The 9,713-nt window shown below is 49.3% G+C and overlaps 1 non-coding gene across 1 annotated transcript; it reads left to right on the top strand.

Moving 5' to 3' along the window:
- The first annotated feature begins 546 nt into the window (after positions 1–546).
- Trnas-gga (transfer RNA serine (anticodon GGA)) lies at positions 547–630 on the top strand. Its single transcript is given in 2 exon segments — positions 547–586; positions 596–630. It is a non-coding gene; the product is annotated as a tRNA-Ser (tRNA).
- The last annotated feature ends 9,083 nt before the right edge of the window (positions 631–9,713 follow it).

Below are 9,713 nucleotides of genomic sequence, written 5' to 3'. Positions count from 1 at the left end.
GAAGGTGGAGTAATAGTTGGTAGGACAGGCAAATTTCAGGGTGAAGATTACCATCTGTAGTGGTTTCACCTGGTTTTATTTCTTCGGTTGTTGTCCTCGGTGTTGACATACTGCATTGCTACACTGGCTGAAAAATGCGGTTTGTAATTTGGACACTGACTACAGTAAATAATGTAGGTGACAGGTACACATTTGCATTTCACCGTGGTTTCCTTTCACTTTGCACAACCCCCCCCCCCCCAATAATACGCAGTTATATATGTATGGCCAGTGCACTATTGTTTAACTTTCCATAAGCCTCATTAATAGTTTCCAGGTGAACACATACTGCTACAGTAGTTTTCTGTTGAACATCTACGAGCAGTAAAAACCTAACCACAAAGTTGACACTTAAAGAATAGAAAGGTACATATGGAGCAGACACTATAATTGTTTTTTCACGCAGCCTAATTGTTTAACACTTATTCCACAGATAAGTTGAAGCATTGCTGTCGTTCTAACCAACACAAGTTCCTCAACTGAAACTCAGCCATAGAGTGACTGCCGGCCGGAGTGGCCGAGTGGTTAAAGGCGCTACAGCCTGGAACCGCACGACCGCTACGGTCGCAGGTTCGAATCCTGCCTCGGGCATGGATGTGTGTGATGTCCTTAGGTTAGTTAGGTTTAAGTAGTTCTAAGTTCTAGGGGACTTATGACCACAGCAGTTGAGTCCCATAGTGCTCAGAGCCATTTGAACCATAGAGTGACTGTCTCGTGACCAAAATTCGGGCTCTTATATATCATCACAATAATAGGTGCTGAAACTAGGCATTGTTCGAAGTTTAATTTACAGAAATTACAATTAAAACTTAACTCATTAAATTACTTGAATACATCGAAAAATTGCGTCTTTTTAACAGTGTTTTCTACTGCAAGGGTGAAGCCGAATTATTTGTTTAAATCATAAAATTAACATGCATAGTTACATAAACAATACCTTTGACAAAACTGTTAATTACTTTGGAATTAATTAACGGCTGGCTTTGCTAACATGTTTTTAAATAGATCTGTGGCGTCGATAGGTCGTATCAACCATGATTAACAACACCATCTTTGGACTGATTGCTCTACCGAGCCTCTGTGTCTAGTTTTTAGTTCTGGTCTGTATTGCAAGCTGTGTACACATATATGACTTACTGTGAAATATATCTCTATGTGTAATTTAATGGGGATAGTTACTGCATTCAACTGATAATCGTATCCCATTCCCAAACTTGTGACCCTGAAGTTTCTACGGCTTCCGCGACTTCCGCGCCGGGTGTTGTAAATCAACAGGTTATGCGCACGACACCATGGCTACCTCACCCGATACTTTGTTTGAAGGTTTGGAAGCACAACAACGATCGCCAGACGTCTTCTTTCCTTTGCCAATGACCAGTTCTACATTAATTCACAGTGATTCGCGATCTCCAGCCATGTTAACTTCAAACTTTATCGCTCTAAAACGGTCGAGTGCTACACTGCTAGCACAAACAATGGACTTGGGTTTCGTGTTGCCCGACTGAGCTCGCCAACGTGTGAAGTGTGAAGTGAATAATATTCAGAACTGTGTACCTACTGATTGATTGTATAATGCTCAAAGTGATCTACATTCGCACACATACATTGACTCTCAACGGACCGCAACAACAGTTACTGTCATTTGTGTACAGCACCGCCATTATTGCAAAATGCACCCGGCTGCTATCAACCATAACCTGTTCTGGTTTTGTCTCATTGGCAAACTAATCAAGAACATTTTAGTGCGCACAAATCTCCATGCTCACTTAAGAAGAACTTAAACTTTGCTCATTCGAGTTACCAACCCACTCCCTCTGCCCTCTCCCCCTCCCCCCCCCCCCTGCACTCGCAGGGGCCCCCAGTTTCGGTCCCTCATCCGCTCGCCTCTCCCACAGCACCTCCTGTGTCTGCCGCACCGGTCTTCTGCGTTATGTCCAGGGTGGGTCAATTCAATTCAGTACCTGTAATCTCTGGTCCAGTTTATGGGACCCCTGCACGTATTGCACAAGTGCCATTCCCACAGTACTGACTATGCCAGTCGTGTGATGTTTTCGTGCCACGTCAAGGACAATGCAACCCGCTGTTGCTGCAGACATGTTTGCCAGTAACACACCTCCGCCTACTGTGCCAGTCTGCTGTACGGCCTCCTACCACAGACCAGCTGGTTTTCCAAGGGACATCGAAGCTGCCTTCGTCGTCTCCTCCTGGTCGTCTGCCAAAGCTGCCTCCTTTATACAAGGACAACCCTGTATCATGGTTTGAGCTTGTTGAGCATCTTTTCGAGTTGCATCATGTGAATGATGACAACTCTAAATTCCTGTGTCTCGTCACGCACCTCCATGATCACTCAGACATAATTTGTGATCTATTCCTCTCGCCACTGCCTCCACCGAAGTACGAGTTCACAAAGAAAACGATCATGGACCGACTCACCTGCCCACCACAAGAATTAATCATCAAGATCTTGTACGAGGAATGCCTGGGGGACCGAACTCCATTACACCTCTGGCGCCACCTTCGGTTTCTCGTGAGTGAGCATACAATGCCAGACGTCACTCTGTGGGCGCTATGGTCCGCCAAATGCCAACCGACCTACAGATTCACTTGCTACCACACTCCTTTGAGTCAATCAGCTTTCATCTCCGCATCTCACAACAGCTGTATGCATTGCTACAACAACACCAACCAGCTCACCACTCACTGCTGGTCAGCACAGCTACGTCCGAACATTCCAGGATTGCCTACGCACCATATGTGCTGGTATACACGCCAGAACAAATTGACAAGGACAAGCCTCCTCCACTGCTGTAGTCACCACTACCACCACCACCACCACCACCACCACCACCACATCCGGCTCATCTGTACTGCTGCTACCACAATGTTTTCGGTGATAATGCTAAGAAGTGCCGGTTACCTTGCCAGCTCCCAAGCCGACTGCAGGACCTAAAAGACGCAGAATCGTGCAGGGAACCTCACAGGCGTCCTCATACTCCGTACGCTCGTGCGCCCGGCCGAGCGGTCGTCTATACGTGACTAACATTTCGTCACGGATCATTTGCCGAGTCAACACTCGTGCTGACGTGTCTATCATACCTACATCGATGGCTCCCCCGTCTTTTCACCAACGAGGTCACTTCTTTGAGCTGTCAATGCATCAACGTTACAAACCTCAGGCTCTGTCAAAGTTAAGGTGCACCTATCTCCTTCACTGTGTTTTCCGCAGACTTTCTACATTGCCGACATCGATGAACCAATTCTCAGTATAGATTTTTTGTCCCATTATAAACTCTCTCCAAACATGGTTCAGGGCTCAGTGGTACACCATCCCACTAACACTCAGATACTGTGCTCCCGCACTTATGTTCCATGTTCTGATTCTCTTGCAACATGTGAGTTAGTACGCGAGTGCTCTGCCATCGCGGGCGACATTGTGACATGTGTCACTAACCTACTGTCAGAATACGACTCGGTGGCACAACTCCATGAGGAAAACAACGAGCTGAAACAATGAATAGCACACACTTACAATGAGCTCGTTGCAGTTCGTACCTCGCTGCTGAAACAGCAGTCCATAGTGCCACAACCTAACCTTGTTTCTCCAGCAGACACCATCTCAGACACTCAGCAGGCTAGTCCAAAAACATTGAGTGTGACAATTCGCATCCGGTAGACACCGCAGCCCCAACACGATCGCCACGTTCAGTGCCATGTGTTTCAAACAGTGCTCCTAATGACAGTCGCGCGCGTGATATGACCATTCCCACCACACAGGCAGCTGCCCCACGTGTTGATAAACGTTTTTCTTCTCCCGCACGCCAACCACGCGACTCGGCAGCAATCGCTGTTCCCCGTGCGACGCCAACGCCTCTCTCGCTCGATCCGGTTACCCAAGGCAAGGCTGACGACAGTCGCTGCACGTCCCGACCTGCTCCGTGCTGTGCGCGCAGCCAACCTCTCCAAACAAGCGCACGCCATGCTCACGTAATAGGCATGTGACTTTTGTGCTGCCTTTTCCCACCCGCACTAACGGTTACGCCTCGTCGTGCCCCACTCGTCCAAAAACTTTACATCGGGACGTTACTCAGTCTTGTGCGCAGTTTTCAGTTTCTTCTGTCACTGATGGAACGACACACAAGATAATTACCACTGCCAGCCCTTCCATTAGACACAGGGTTAAACGCCTCAACCCCATTAAGTTTCAGGCAGCCTGGCAGCAAATTAACGAACTTTTAGAGGCAGGTATTCTACAACTGTCAGACAGCAACTGGTCTTCACTGATTCACCTCGTCCACAAACACGACAGTTCTTTTCGAATGTGCAGTGATTACAGATGCTTAAACGCTCATACCGTCATGGACAATTACCTCATGCTGAACATAAACGATTTCACTCATATGTTATTGGGTGTCACAGTCTTCAGTGTGATTGACTGTAAACATTCCTATCACCAGATTGCCGTAGTGCTGGAAGACATTCCAAAGATAGCTATCATCATGCCACGTGGTTTGTTCCAATACAACTTCATGCTGTTCAGCATGAAAAACTCGGCACAAACATGCAACGTTTCATTGACTCAGTCTTACGACAGTTCAAGTTTTGCTTTGCATATTGGGATGACATACTCATTTTCAGCTACTCGGCTGAGGAACACGAAAATCATTTATACAAGGTCCTCCAGACCTTGAACGTCAACGGTGTCGACGTCAACAAGGACAAATTCCAATTGCGCCAGTCTTCTGCCACATTTTTGGGTTACACCATCTCAAGAGACAGAATAGAGCCTCTCAAATCCGGCGTACAGGCCGACACGTCACTGCCGTTTCCGGGCTACTTACAAAGAACTCTGACGTTTCTTGGGTACAATAAATTACTACCGTTGGTGTCCGCCTTCTGCTGCCACTGTGCAGGCCTTGCTGACAGACACGCTGTCGGGCAAACAGACTTCAGGCCTTAAACCAATTCTCTGTACTGAACCTATGCTGGAGGTCTTCAAGGCTCTAAAATCTTCTTTAGCTCACGCCATGACACTCGCCCATCCCGACCCGTCGACCAAGTTTTTTATCACTAGGGACGCCAGCGACACTACGCTGGGGGCAGTACTACAGCAACGCAAGGGCGACGAACAAAAATGTTCCGCTTTTGATAGGGAACTTCTGGTGGTCTATGAAGCTGCCAAACACTTTTGCCCTGACGTCGAGGGCCGCTCATTCTTCATCCTCACTGATCACAAACCACTAGCAGACGCTTTCTGCAACCCTCCTGAGGACCCACCCCCTCGGCGTTTCCGCCACTTTGATTTAGTCTCTCAATTCACAACAGACCTTTGCTACAACAAGGGCACAGAAAACATCTCCACTGACTTTTTCTCGTGGATCAATACTGTCCCATGCATCATCGACTTATCCAACCTGGCTGCTCTCCAGGTCTCTGACAAGGAATCTCAAGCTCTCCTCACGGATCCTCAAACATTTCTTGTGTGTACAAAAGCCAAGTTCCCCGGCGTTTTGGACAAGGTGTGGTGCGATTCTTCTACTGGCACCCTGCAGCCATTGCTCCCGGCCACATTGTGCTGGCAAGCCTTCCACGCCTTGCATAACCTCGCTCACCCAGGCGTCCGCACCACTACACGGCTTGTATCCGAGTGTTTCATTTGGAAAAATATTAAACGGGACTGTCAGACCTGGGCACGCAGCTCCGTCCCCTATCAACGCAACAAAAGTGGCCGCCACACCACTCCTCCACTAGACAAGTTCGATTTTCCATTTTCGTCATGTACATACCGACCTAACCGGTTCACTACCACCGTCAGAGGGCCACAGATATATTCGCTCCACAATCAACCGCATGTCTCGCTGGGTGAAAGCTGTTCCTTTACGCAACATTACCACTGAAACCGTGGCCAAGGGTTTCGTCTCCTCATGGATTGCCAGCTTCGGTTGCCCGACCACCATCACCACCGACCAAGGTCGGCAGTTTGAGTCTGCCATGATCACCATTTTATGTAACATCTGCAGCATTAAAAAAAATCATACAAGAGCCTACCACCTGCAAAGCAATGGGTTGGTTGAACAGTGGCACCACACCCTTAAAACTGCCCTCAGGTGTCACAACTGCCTCTGGTCTGAGGCACTTCCATGGGTGTTACTCAGTCTCTGTTCGACGTTTAAACCAAACTCACAGGTAACCATCTCTGAATACTTTTTTAGGGAGAGCCCAGTCGTACCAGGGGAACTTATCCTGCCTCAAGCACTCGAGGATTTTCCCCCCTCCCCAGATTTCATTAGTCACATGCGCACTCACTTCAAGCATGCACGGCTACACCCACCTATCAGCCATTCCCTGCCAGACACATACGTGCCAACCGCACTCAACACTTGCTCCGATGTTATGCTCAAGGATGATTCTGTTAGACAAACCCTGCAATCAACCTACCTCGGCCCCTTTAAAGTACTCTGGCGGGGCGAGGCAATGTTTGACATTATGGTTAAAGATCATCTTCAAACTGCTTCATTGCACAGGCTCAAACCTGCTTTCGTGGACACTGACGCCCCTCTGCCGTCTCAGTCGGACCCTCCTGACGACTTTTCCACTGCGGAGCCTGAAAATGCTTTGTCTCATTCCATGGCGCTGTTTTCTCCAATGCATGATTCGTCGTCGCCATTCGCAGATTTTCCAGGCATGTAGCCATCCACCCCATGTGCGGGTTTCGCCACCACTTCACCGTCTGCAGAGACTCACTCTTCCACATTCAACCTGTGCTGCAATGTGGCACCACACCGCATGGACGAAGTGTCGATTGTCACCTTCAATGACTGCGTGCTTGTGCTCCTAACGGACACTGTGGCCTTGCCATCCAACAGGCAGTTAAATGTCAGTGTGATGCATAGCCTGTACCTCCACCGTGAGTGCAACCCGTCAGAAATCCGCATGTTCATCTAGTTGGATGGCTCAATCTGCACATGGGGTGGCCACGCCTGCACCACGCCACAGACCGTTCTGCATGCCTGCTCTTGGGCCAGTCAACGCATCGTCCAACCCCGCTGGCTAACCGAGTATGAGGTGGACCTGCTGCCAGTCACTCTGCCTCTGTACTCCGCATCGACCGAGATGGAAATCCCGGTCGTGCACCTGCCGACTTGCACGAGTACTACCGATGCTGACACGCCCACATGACCTCCGCTGAAGCCTCACCGGTAGTACTCTGTACTGCGTGTGGGGGGGGGGGGGGGACGGGGGGAGGCTATATGGCGTCGGTAGGTCGTATCGACCACGATTAACACCATCTTTGGACTCTGACTGCTCTGCTGAGCCTCCATGTTTAGTTTTTAGTTCTGTTCTGTATCGCAAGCTGCGAACACATATATGACTTACTGCGAAATACACTCCTGGAAATGGAAAAAAGAACACATTGACACCGGTGTGTCAGACCCACCATACTTGCTCCGGACACTGCGAGAGGGCTGTACAAGCAATGATCACATGCACGGCACAGCGGACACACCAGGAACCGCGGTGTTGGCCGTCGAATGGCGCTAGCTGCGCAGCATTTGTGCACCGCCGCCGTCAGTGTCAGCCAGTTTGCCATGGCATACGGAGCTCCATCGCAGTCTTTAACACTGGTAGCATGCCGCGACAGCGTGGACGTGAACCGTATGTGCAGTTGACGGACTTTGAGCGAGGGCGTATAGTGGGCATGCGGGAGGCCGGGTGGACGTACCACCGAATTGCTCAACACGTGGGGTGTGAGGTCTCCACAGTACATCGATGTTGTCGCCAGTGGTCGGCGGAAGGTGCACGTGCCCGTCGACCTGGGATCGGACCGCAGCGACGCACGGATGCACGCCAAGACCGCAGGATCCTACGCAGTGCCGTAGGGGACCGCACCGCCACTTCCCAGCAAATTAGGGACACTGTTGCTCCTGGCGTATCGGCGAGGACCATTCGCAACCGTCTCCATGAAGCTGGGCTACGCTCCCGCACACCGTTAGGCCGTCTTCCGCTCACGCCCCAACATCGTGCAGCCCGCCTCCAGTGGTGTCGCGACAGGCGTGAATGGAGGGACGAACGGAGACGTGTCGTCTTCAGCGATGAGAGTCGCTTCTGCCTTGGTGCCAATGATGGTCGTATGCGCGTTTGGCGCCGTGCAGGTGAGCGCCACAATCAGGACTGCATACGACCGAGGCACACAGGGCCAACACCCGGCATCATGGTGTGGGGAGCGATCTCCTACACTGGCCGTACACCACTGGTGATCGTCGAGGGGACACTGAATAGTGCACGGTACATCCAAACCATCATCGAACCCATCGTTCTACCATTCCTAGACCGGCAAGGGAACTTGCTGTTCCAACAGGACAATGCACGTCTGCATGTATCCCGTGCCACCCAACGTGCTCTAGAAGGTGTAAGTCAACTACCCTGGCCAGCAAGATCTCCGGATCTGTCCCCCATTGAGCATGTTTGGGACTGGATGAAGCGTCGTCTCACGCGGTCTGCACGCCCAGCACGAACGCTGGTCCAACTGAGGCGCCAGGTGGAAATGGCATGGCAAGCCGTTCCACAGGACTACTTCCAGCATCTCTACGATCGTCTCCATGGGAGAATAGCAGCCTGCATTGCTGCGAAATGTGGATATACACTGTACTAGTGACGACATTGTGCATGCTCTGTTGCCTGTGTCTATGTGCCTGTGGTTCTGTCAGTGTGATCATGTGATGTATCTGACCCCAGGAATGTGTCAATAAAGTTTCCCCTTCCTGGGACAATGAATTCACGGTGTTCTTATTTCTATTTCCAGGAGTGTATATCTCGATGTGGAATTTAATGGGGATAGTTACTGCATTCAGCCGATAATCATATCCTGTTCCCATAGATCCAAATAGATCCTTTAAAATTACTATTAGTTGTTCCTCCAAATGTTTATACTTAGTGCAGAATTTATATTTGTATGTCAACAGTAGAATTTAAGTTATGAAACAATTACTGATTTCGCTATATAATGAAATATACTAACTAGTAATGGAAAAAAATGAATTACGAAACCAATTACATATCTAAAACTATGTACAAAATAACATCTGGTGTTATATTCTTTAACACTGAGGACCGATCTTTCTCTTTTATAAAAATGCGGATTATACTCACATATGTTAACGGTAATTAGTTCAAAAATGAAAAAAAGAAAAACAAATTTAAGTAGGCATATGGCAAAATAAGAGGAGAATTAAAAATATCCCAGCTTGCTGCACCACATATCGAGGAGGGGTAGATGCTCAAAGTTGCGGTGAGAAAAGAGGTGGAGGGTGTGGAGAGCCGCGCGGGATTAGCGGAGCGGTCTGAGGCGCTGCAGTCATGGACTGTGTGGCTGGTCCCGGTGGAGGTTCGAGTCCTCCCTTGGGCTTAGGTGTGTGTGTTTGTCCTTAGGATAATTGAGGTTAAGTAGTGTGTAAGCTTAGGGACTGATGACCTTAGCAGTTAAGTCCAATAAGATTTCACACACATTTGAACATTTTTTTATTTTGAGGGTGTGGAGACAGATGGCGGGACACAATGGTAAAGGCCTGGAAACAGGCTGGGGGTGGAGAGGAAGGGGGACACCAGGGAGTTGAAGGGGATCGAGTTGGCAGACGAATACAGGGTGTGGACATGTTCGAGGAAAAGAAGAAGGTGGA

This window comes from Schistocerca cancellata, chromosome 4 (assembly GCF_023864275.1).
Source record: "Schistocerca cancellata isolate TAMUIC-IGC-003103 chromosome 4, iqSchCanc2.1, whole genome shotgun sequence".
Classification (NCBI taxonomy): domain Eukaryota; kingdom Metazoa; phylum Arthropoda; class Insecta; order Orthoptera; family Acrididae; genus Schistocerca; species Schistocerca cancellata.
The sequence above is the reverse complement of the archived record's forward strand: the minus strand, read 5'-3'. Positions and strand labels throughout refer to the sequence as shown.